The sequence below is a fragment of the Pezoporus occidentalis genome, unplaced genomic scaffold (genome assembly GCF_034315485.1).
Source record: "Pezoporus occidentalis ecotype Australia unplaced genomic scaffold, CSIRO_AGI_Poc_V1 ctg11, whole genome shotgun sequence".
In the NCBI taxonomy this organism is placed as follows: domain Eukaryota; kingdom Metazoa; phylum Chordata; class Aves; order Psittaciformes; family Psittacidae; genus Pezoporus; species Pezoporus occidentalis.
This window is the reverse complement of record NW_026912886.1, coordinates 10,774,046-10,784,192: the sequence shown is the minus strand read 5'-3', so window position 1 is coordinate 10,784,192 and position 10,147 is coordinate 10,774,046. Positions and strand designations below refer to the sequence as shown.

Here is a 10,147-nt window from a genome sequence, read left to right as displayed (position 1 = left end):
TAAAAGATGCTAATTAATGGAGTTCTAAAGCCCAGGGAGGCCATTTGATGGAGCAGAGATTCTTCTACTAGGCAGATTTGTAACTTAGTGGTTCAAGCGGCAGAGGTGGAAATAAGAGACACGTAAAATAAAATGCAAGTAGGTTGAGAAGAACAATCATCCGGGTATCAGGAGGACTCCAGAGTTTAGTTCTGTGCCAGCAATTTGAGCTGTCTGCCTACAAGCGCTATGCATGAAGACTTTTTTCAGGCCCTGACACAAAATGTCCTTGTCTCTTCCCTGATAGATCTGCCCTGTGCTGGGAATAATAAGAAAGCATAACCCACACAGAGAGCAGTGGCTGCCAACTGAGATTGTGCTGCAGGAGTCACCAGGGAACTTGTTTAAAGATAAACCTAATCTCAGGGGTACCTGGGCATATTCATACACAAGTGCACAAGGAAAGAGCTTTGCACTGGGAGTAGCAGAGACACACAAGAATGGTCAGAGCTTTTCATGTTGGCTTTTTTATGGTTATTTCACCAGGGTGTGTAAAATCAGGGGAACCTCAGCAGCTCCCCTAGATCCTGCCTAGCACCTCTACTCTCAGCAGAATAACTTAATTCATACCTGGACCACAAAGCACAGGTACTAATGTCCTACTTTTTTCTCTCTCTCCTGCTCCCCCCTTCTTTCCTGTTCTTCTCCCTGTACACAGATATAACCCTGGGTCAAGAACTGAAAATACTCCATGGAGTAGAAGAATAGAATCTTTTGGTGGTCCTATGTACATATATATCAACTCCAGCTCTGTAGCAGAAAAGTTACCTTTGAAGTCTGACAGTGATTTGTAGCTGAAATTTCAGTCAGAGGCTCTTTTTTACTGATGCAGTTCTTGCTAGGTCAGTTGCTGTAAAAAAAGCCAGGGTGGACTGATGATTTGAAATACATTGATCCAAAAAGAAAACTGTGAAAGGAAAAGGGGGCAAGAGGGACAGGTACTGGGAAAACCCTCCTTTCCAGCCTACCCTAGCACTCACTGTGTCCTCGGAGGAAGGAGCACTGCATTCTAGCAACACAACTGCCCTCCGCAACTGTTGCTGGGTGATTAATTTCACAGTCAGAGCTTGCTGACCCTTTCCTGCTGTATTTAATCCATCATTAGGACCTCATAGTTCCAAGATATGCCAATTCAGCAAGAGGATGAGGGAAGTTACCTGTATTCTGTTTCATGCAGGTGGGAGCTCTGTCCTTGTCCTCCTTGCCTGCTTTTCTCCCCTGAACTCGCTGAGCCAGACAGATCACATTGCATGTGGCTGTCCCCACCTCTTGGTAGCTGTGTCACAATAGTGCCAGGAGGTGCTGTGGAGAGCAGTGCCTTTGTATGCCATTCACCAGCTTTAGATGAAAAAGGATAATTTATCATCCAGAGATAATCCCATCCTGGGGAAAATAATAGGAAGGAACAGGACAAATGAGGGAATCAATAAGGAGCCAGCCACAGCCTCAACCAACTAGACGTTTGCATGTGCTTGCCTTGTGCTTTCATTTGCTATTCTACAAATAATAGAGACCAAATATCAGCCCTCGCTCTCCTCCTTCAAGTGCCAAATAGATGGCACTTTACGTGGTAATCCCCAACCCACCCGATGTCCAGGCTGAAGCTAGACAACTTCACCCTTTGCTGGCCCCAGATCCCAGCAAAGACAAGAAAAGGAAGCTTTTAAAGGGTCCTGGGAAGCAAAAGCCTGGTTACAGCTTCCGAAGGGCTGGTTGGGATAAAACATTCGGAAACGTTCCCATTAACGTTAAACACATTAATTCCATCCCTGCTGACTGCTGGGTGCTGCTGCATCGTGACAAAAGCAGGAGAAACAGAAGGTAACCAAAAGTGGGGGCAGAGAGATAAGCAGCTTTCTGGATATGAAAGAAATAAAGCCTTCCTCGTCACTTCCTGTACTCAACCAGTGCTCAGGTTCTCTTCTTGCCATCTAAAATGAGCACTAATCCCATCCTCCTGCCCTGTCTACAGGAAGACTCCAGATACTGTTATCCAACCTGCCTTTCTGAAGGAAATTAAGGCAACAACAACCACAATGGAGCAATCTATAGCAATGTACAAATGGAGCTCAGGGCCTCAGCCCTCTCAGCTGAGACTCTCACTGCCCTAATGAACTAGTTCATGATTGATTTTGCATTTTCAAGCTGTCGTTGTCTCTTTTTAATTCCCAAACCAAATACTCCTAGTTCAAAGTAAATTCCCTGCATTTTCCTGGTTATTCTTTGAAAGTCTCCAGAGTGCCATTTGCTGGAGAAGGCACCCGAGTAAGTACAGGGCAAAGGCCATTTAAGTCTGTAAAAATCCCTTAATGTTTCTGAGGTGGCTGAAATCCAGGCACTTCACTTGTGCAGCTGAGGCCTCTTTCTGTAATGGGACCCTGTTTCCATTGACCCGCATCTGAATTAAGGTTTAGATATTTGACCTTAGCTTGAAGATTTGAGTCTGTCCTGTGGAACATTGTCTCCTTGTGCTGGTGGTATTGGGACCACAAACCTCACATTGGCTCAGTGCAATCTGTTTGCATGACACTAATTTGCACAGGGGGTGGTGTATCCCTGCTGCCTTTCCCTGGTGAACCTTGGCTAAAGAATCCCCTTTGGCTGATGCAGTAAAAGCCTAAGATATTTGAAGCAAGATCTGATGGTTTTGGATAAAACATGAGGTCATAGAGGCTTAATATGTTATTGCACGTCAGCAGGGTGAATGTACCTGTCCATACATATGCTCTTTGCCTGGAGCTAACGCAAAATAATATGATGTAGCTTCACTTTGTTTCACTGTCAGCTAAGTTAAATTGCATTATTATATCTTCGTCACAAGCCAAGAACGTGTGCCCAGATTGCTACCTCAGCTCTTCTGATGTTTGGTAACTTGCTAAGTCGCTCTCTCTTGATCATATGTCAGAGCCTGGAGACCTTCACAGCTGTCATGAAGTCCTTGGGAGTCCTGGTTTTGTTACCCTGGGATGTGTTCTTATGTACAAGGACTTGTGGCTTGCACATAGCACAGGGGAGTTTACCCTGATTTTTTTACATAGCATGTGACAGCTTAGATATTTCTTATTGATCAGAAAAACCAGTGTACACCTCCCAGGAGACCAGCACTTCCTGATTCAAGCCCTTCCAAGTCCTCTCACAAGAATTAAAAGAAATCAAAACTGAAAAGGGATTTTAAAGAAGAAAAAGGTTCTGTCAAATCCCTGATATCTGCAAAGCCATAAATAAGAGGGATATTTTCTAAGTTCATAGAATTTCATCGTTTTCGGAAAGCTATTGGGAGGAACGGCATGAAAAAAATTCTGTCTGTTTCTCTAGTCGAATACAGACTAACCCTCCTAAATGAAGACAGTTGGCAAGAATGATCTGATCCGAGACAGAAAAACAGAAAAAAATCAGATTTTAAATAAATTTATCTTTTAAACTTCTGTCTCGGCTCCAGCAGCCTGCCATAAAGAAAATGAAATGCAAACTGGAAACATGGGTTTGTTCTAATAAATGCAGGGTGAAAGATAAAGCTAACAAGTATATTTGTTTCCCTACTAATCCCTCTTCATTATAGGACATAGCTGTTTTGCTTAATGGTCACAAATGACTCCAGTATGAACTCAAACAAAGGGAGGTTTCTTTTCTGTTTGGAGATTAAATCATTTGTAAAAATGTTTCAAGTGCAGTCAGCATCAACAAAGTCAAATAAAACCTCTGTCTCACACGAGCAAAAATTCACCATAGCGAGTATCTTTCTATGACAACTGGTAAGAGGTAATTTTTCCCTGGAGCCAACTTCCATTGGATCAGTAATGCTCCAGTCTATAGCAGAGAGAGTTTGCAGGGAGGATCTGTGTACCAGCACACATAATAATGAATCACACCCTACATTGATTTAGTAAACCAATAGGTTTTATTAACTCAACAATAAGATTAAAATGGATTAAAACAGGAGAGGGGCTCCAGCAGTACCACAGTACTGAGCAGCAACACAGAGCTGTAAAATCTACCTGAGAATAAAGCAAATTAGGTCAAGCAGAGCTGCTTTGCTACTGGTACCCAAGCAGGCAGTTTTAAAGCCATGAATACTTCTCCACTCCATTATCTCCAGCCAAGATTTGCGCCGGTCCTATTAGTTTCAGCACATTCAGGATGCCTCACCACCCTCCTGCAGGAGCTTCTTTGGGAGTCCTTTGATGCAAACCAGTGTTTTTCAACCCACCGATCCAAGGAGGCCTGAGGGTCTGTGGGCTGTTTCTAAAGGATCTGCAGTGGGCAGCTATGAATCTTGCAAAGCTGTAAAGCTCCTGGTGGTAGGCTCAGAATCTGCACATGGAAAACAAGTAGGTTTTAGAGGCCAGCAAATCTAAAGAGGTTGAAAAACACTGCATAAAACTTGTAGCATCTCAGGAGTATGTAGGAGAGCCTCCCATTTTGCCTTACCAAACCACCTGCCCAAATGCTCCTCGGGCTCAGAGTGAATCTTAATGGAAATTCATATTACTGCCTGTGTGGCTCTGAGCCCAGCCCTGTAAAGGCCAGTTTTGTAAGAGCTGACTTGTGGGGTGTGGAAGCATAGAAGACAGGGCTGGAGAAGACCCCAAGGAAGTATCTAGTCCTCCCCCGAGCCAGTAAAACTTAATGAATATTTAATTGCTTTAGTATGTTTGGGGTTTTTATAAATTGTGTGCAATCATTGAGTTATGCCATACGTACACAATAAAATTAAGCAAATATTCAATGTCTCTTCACAGATGAAGCTAAAATAAATCTGATTTTCCCTTCCTGAGTTAATCCACCATGAACAAGGCGATCAATGACCACCCTTGTAAGCCATCATCCACCCACCTCACTCCTTCCCACCTCCTCCTGTTATCCGGGAGAGGTTTGATTTAGAGTGCCAATAACTATCCTCACAATCACTGTAATTATGACGATCAGTATTATTGCTATTTGTTATTAGATCAGTAAAGAAAATCCTTTTTTCTGTCTGTGGGAATTTGCGAGATTCTGAAATGGTTTTCCCCTGTTCTGGATTCATCAGTGTTTGTGAGCCAATAATCTGAAAAAAGTACAGATCAGATCAATGCACAATTCATTTAGATACTTTGAAAGTTTTTCATTTAGATACTTTGAAAGTTTTTCATTTAGATGGTTGCAAGCTTTCTGAAATAAAAACATAACTAACTTAGCTGTTGAAAATGAGGAAATAGAATGGTTTGGCCACTTAAAAAAATTATAGTTTCTTCAAATAAGAAATTCATTTCAGCTGAGCTCCTCTACAAAAGGTTTGCATTGACTTGCTGGCATTCACCAAGAGAAAAACATTTAATTTGATTAATTGTCAGTTTACCATTTACTATTGTAAGTTTATAGAACATATACAAAGTTGCATAAGAAGTTATTGCTGATGTTCACAAAAAGGAAAAAAAAGCATGGCCTGAAGGAGTTAGGCACAATCAGGGATTTAGAATCTGAAACTTTTTAGGTATTTTTGATACCATCTCAGCCTTTGGGTCACACAGAAATGACCTCTAAATCTGTAGCTCTAAGAGAGCTTTCCAGGGCTCTCAGGATTTTATTCTAAGATATGTATATGCTTATTTTTATACAGTTATAAAAATCCTTATGCATCATTTTAACTCTGAAGGTGTTTATTTAGAATGAATCTGATCATATTACTTTTAACCCAGTTTTGTCAGTTTTAGTCAAGTGCTGTTTGTCTTGGATATTTCAAATCCAGCCTCTCAAGCACGGGAAGCTGATACAGACTTGACTTATCATGGAGTTCAATCTGTGAACTTGGCAATTGCATGAGCAAGTGACTCATGCCTCAGTTCATGTTTGTCTTTTAGCTCAGACACATTTGTCTTGAGAAAAGCTGTGGAAATAATTGCTTTTGGGGGGTTGGTGGCAATTCTGACTGTATGAGAATACTATAAACCACATTCAGAACTTGATGTCAGCTTTCTTTACTATCCTGCTTTAAAAAGGTTATATCTTAGGAGGTTTTCTTCTCATTTTTTGGCATCTTGAACTTCTCTGACCCTTTGTCTTTGTCTCCTCACTCTAAAACCTTGAGGCATGTAACATCTTTAACCCACTAACTGTCATTTCTCCACAGATACCTGACTATGTTACCTTTGCCTGGTCTAGCTCTAGCCAGATGATTTTGTCTGTATAAAGCAGTTATAAGAAGCCTCAGCCACAGCAGTAGCTCTGGAAGAAGGGCCTGCAGACCACTGGTTTAACCACCCATAGAGGCATTTAGTGATGGCTACACCGGCAGCTCCAAGAGCCAACAGGAAGTCCATCATCTTGAAGAGTATTTATGAGCCCTGGAGATTTAAGGGTGCCTCAGTTCCTGCCTCTGTAAAAAGGGGGTGATCCACTAAGGTCCATCAGAGAAAGAGAGTGGCAATTAGCTAATATGTTCTACTGAAAGCACTGGAGAAAATCACTGTGGCGTTGCTGGCTCCAGCATAGTGGGGCTGAAAATAGCATGATGCAAGGAAAAGCTGTGTAACTCAAAGGGAGATAAAAAGAAGTTCATAGAATATGGTTTCTAAAGAAATTAAGTAAGCTGAGAAGAGGAAAATGACATGAAATTCCAGGTTGAGCCTTTCCTTACCCTGATACCCTGCTGCCTTGTTAACATGGGTGTTCAACATAGCGTTATGTGGGAGCATTTGCCTCAGGTGAAGAACAGCAATTAGAGTATTTCCAATGTACCAAGTATTTCTCCTTAAGCTATCTGAATTGTCCTCTGTTGGATAAAAAAGGCCACTTATATTAAGAAGGTTTTAACCCTGCTCCAAGCGATTGGAGGAAAGGGGAACATTTCTGAACATACCTGCAAAGTTTGTGGGAACAGCCTGCGGAAAATTGTTCCAACAAATATCTGGTTCATAGCTAGATTCTCCAGATGGCATCAATATATCATAAAGAGCCAAAGAGAGCCTTCCGGAATGCAAATTACTATTCACATTTTACCTAATTTATGCAAATTAGCTCATTCAGTCTTCCACCTAATCCTCTCTGGAGTTACTCCAAGGTTTGAAAGGAAAGATATTCTTCTTGCAAAACATATATGATCCATATTAATTGCTTCTGATGGAGATGAGTGGGATGGACAACTATTCCAGCAGTTAATACTTTAATCACTTCACCTCAGCAGCAGCCCTGCCTTAGGTGACCAGACCCTCACTGTCTGTCCCCATTGCTAATGTAAACTGTAAATGGCTGCATATTTGAATGCTCCCAATGGGCGCTGCCAGGAAGGCATATTTCAGGAAGGAACCCATCTGCATTGAGCAGGGTTGAGGGGAATGCTGGTGCGTAGGTAGATCCAATATGCAGTAGCCCAAATCATGGCTACCCAAGCTGGGAAGAGGGCTGCAGGAGCAGGATGCAGCTTAGTGATGGAGTTGCATGGCTTGCCCCAGGGATGTTGGTCTTTGCCCAGGAATGTGGTGGCAGAGCTGTGAGAGGTGTCAGACTGAGCTATGATGAGATGTGCTGAATTCACCTTCTCACCCCTCTAGGAAGGGGTGGAGAAGCAGCAGTAGTGGAGGCGAAAGGAAGGAGTCAGCACAGCATCTCTGCTGGACTGAACCAGAGGCACTGGAATACACTGACTTCAACATATCCTGAACCCAGCCAGAATCAGCGAGAGGCACTGGTGTGCTCCAACACCCTTCCCCACTCTATCCTGAATTAGAAGAGGATTTGTAAAACAATGAATGGAAAAAACAAAGGATAATTGAGTTAGGAAGTCTCTCAAAATTATCCGTTTATTATGAAGTGATTAAAACATGTTTGGGCATATTGACTTTAGTCTGTCCTTGTTTTAATATTTATGTGTTATCTTGAATAACTGTTCTTTAGCCACACACTGGTATTTATGGATTTCTTATCCTTGTCTCTTGTTTCTGGATGGCTGTGATGAGATACAGAGATGAAATAGACTAATTCTGAAATCAATGAATTAGAGATTTAAGACATTGATATTTCATTGCTTATCTCTGTAAAGATGAGATTAATATGCAAACAGTAAAATGTATTGTGCCATTTTCTTGTACCTGACAGGCCTCAAAATAACTCACAGATTGGGTTTTGTCAGGATCAAGCGAGAACATGTAGCAACCTATTACACCTGTACCTGAAGCCACCCAAATCCGGGTGGCTGAAGCATATGTTAAGCGTCACAGGTGAGAATTGGGCCTGGTTTAGATGTACTTTATTGATGCCACCCAAGCCTCTAATACACTTAGCCCAAAGGTGGACCTGCATCACATTACACAATCCTTTTGCATTATCTGCTCCCCAGACCAAGGGAAGGGCATTGGCTGATGCTTTTCAGCAGATACTTTTGTTCCCATAGCACTGTCAGTAACGAGCTTCCTTTTGCCAGCAGGAAAACTTGTCTCTGAAGCATTTTGAATTGACATTTCAAATACATTTTTGTGTATGTAAGGTCTGCAGGAAAACACTGAAGCAAGTGATTGGTGACTTTCAAGAAATATATATTTTTTTTCTCCTCTATAGAGAACACATGGGATTTTCTGACAACCCCTGAGGCAGGAATATCACTACACTGCACTGTATAGCTGTATTTATATTACCCAGCTGATGCTGCCTGCTGCTTTTCAGAGGGATCCTTAAGGTTACAAGGTGCAAGAAGGTGGGAAGAACCTTCTTTGTCCTCCCACTATGCATAATGATGGGTTTTTTAATGTAAGTAATATTGGAGCAGAGTACATTACAGTAATATCCAGGTTATATCACCTCAATAGAGCTTTGAACACAATAATTTGATCATTTTGACGTAAAAAAAAATTGCTATAAAGTATATAATTTGTATAAAACCTCAGAAAGTTTGCTTGTTCAGATCTCCTCTTCAGCAAGGTGATTACATATGGGTATCCAGGGACAAATTTTCAGCAAAAGCTGTTACTCATTGCAGCGTAAGGAAGAAGTTCTTTACTGTGAGGGTGGTGAGGCACAGGAATGGGTTGCCCAGGGAAGCTGTGAATGCTCCATCCCTGGCAATGTTCAAGGCCAGGTTAGACAGAGGCTTGGGTGACATGGTTTAGTGTGAGGTGTCCCTGCCCATGGCAGGGGGGCTGGAGCTGGGTGATCTTAAGGTCTTTTCCAACCCTAACTATTCTGTGATTCTATGATTCATGAGCTGAACGTGGTCAGTCAGAGCAAGCCCCAGTCTTAAACTGCTTGGAAAGCACCCTTCATCAAATTAGCTTTAAGGGGACTTAAAAAGGAGCCTTAAAAGGAAGATGGTTAAGTGGATCTTCATCAATTTCTAAACTGATTTACTTGAATCAATGCAATTTTTAACTGCTGCCAAGCCACACTTCTTTAAAAGCTGTGGACACTTCCACAAAACAGATCTCAGCACTTCCCTTTTCCAGGGTTTAGGACTTGGTCCAACAAATCACTTAAACTTGGGCTTAACTTTAAGTACATGAATACCTCATTAACATCAAGGAGACTATGTTTTAACTAAAGAATATGTGTAAAGTGCTTTGCTGGACTGTGGCCGCAGATACTACAATCATTGTTGCTAGGTAAAAATATAAGCCAGACAAAGTGTTTCCGCAAGAGGATAGTATGATCTGGAGAATTACTTGACAACAGAAAACTCTGAGAGCAGGAAAATGATTGACTGATTATTTTTCCAATTCATGGGAACCCATGGGAGCATCTAAATCAACTCCTCCTGAATGCTGCAGGGTGACTTCAGACCAGTGATTAGAGCCAAGTGAAATGTTTTGATTGAGAATAAATTAATTCAAAAGCACTGTTTTGGCTAAATGGAAATCTTTTCCTGACCTATTTTGATTTTCTCTAATTTTCCATTTCCAAAGAAAAATCCCAAATGAAAATTTTTAAGCTTTATGGATGTTTTTAAGCTAATGTACATTTCCCTTCTTTTATCTGTGGGAAGAGAATACTTCTTAAATGAAAGTGTGGCCAAAAACCCAAAGAGAAGAACACATCATTTTTAGCAATATCCCACTAGGAAAAAAAGATTTTTTAAAACGTGGGGTTTATTTGAAAGATTTGTGTTTGGGGTTTTTTTGTTTTCTTCTTTCTTCTGTTAGAA

The 10,147-nt window shown here is 41.4% G+C and overlaps 1 long non-coding RNA gene across 1 annotated transcript; it reads left to right on the top strand.

The window, feature by feature from the left end:
• Positions 1 to 418: 418 nt before the first annotated feature.
• LOC134167140 (uncharacterized) lies at positions 419 to 5,147 on the top strand. The gene is made up of 3 exons (XR_009966102.1): positions 419 to 627; positions 1,145 to 1,216; positions 2,945 to 5,147. It is a non-coding gene; the product is annotated as an uncharacterized LOC134167140 (long non-coding RNA).
• The last annotated feature ends 5,000 nt before the right edge of the window (positions 5,148 to 10,147 follow it).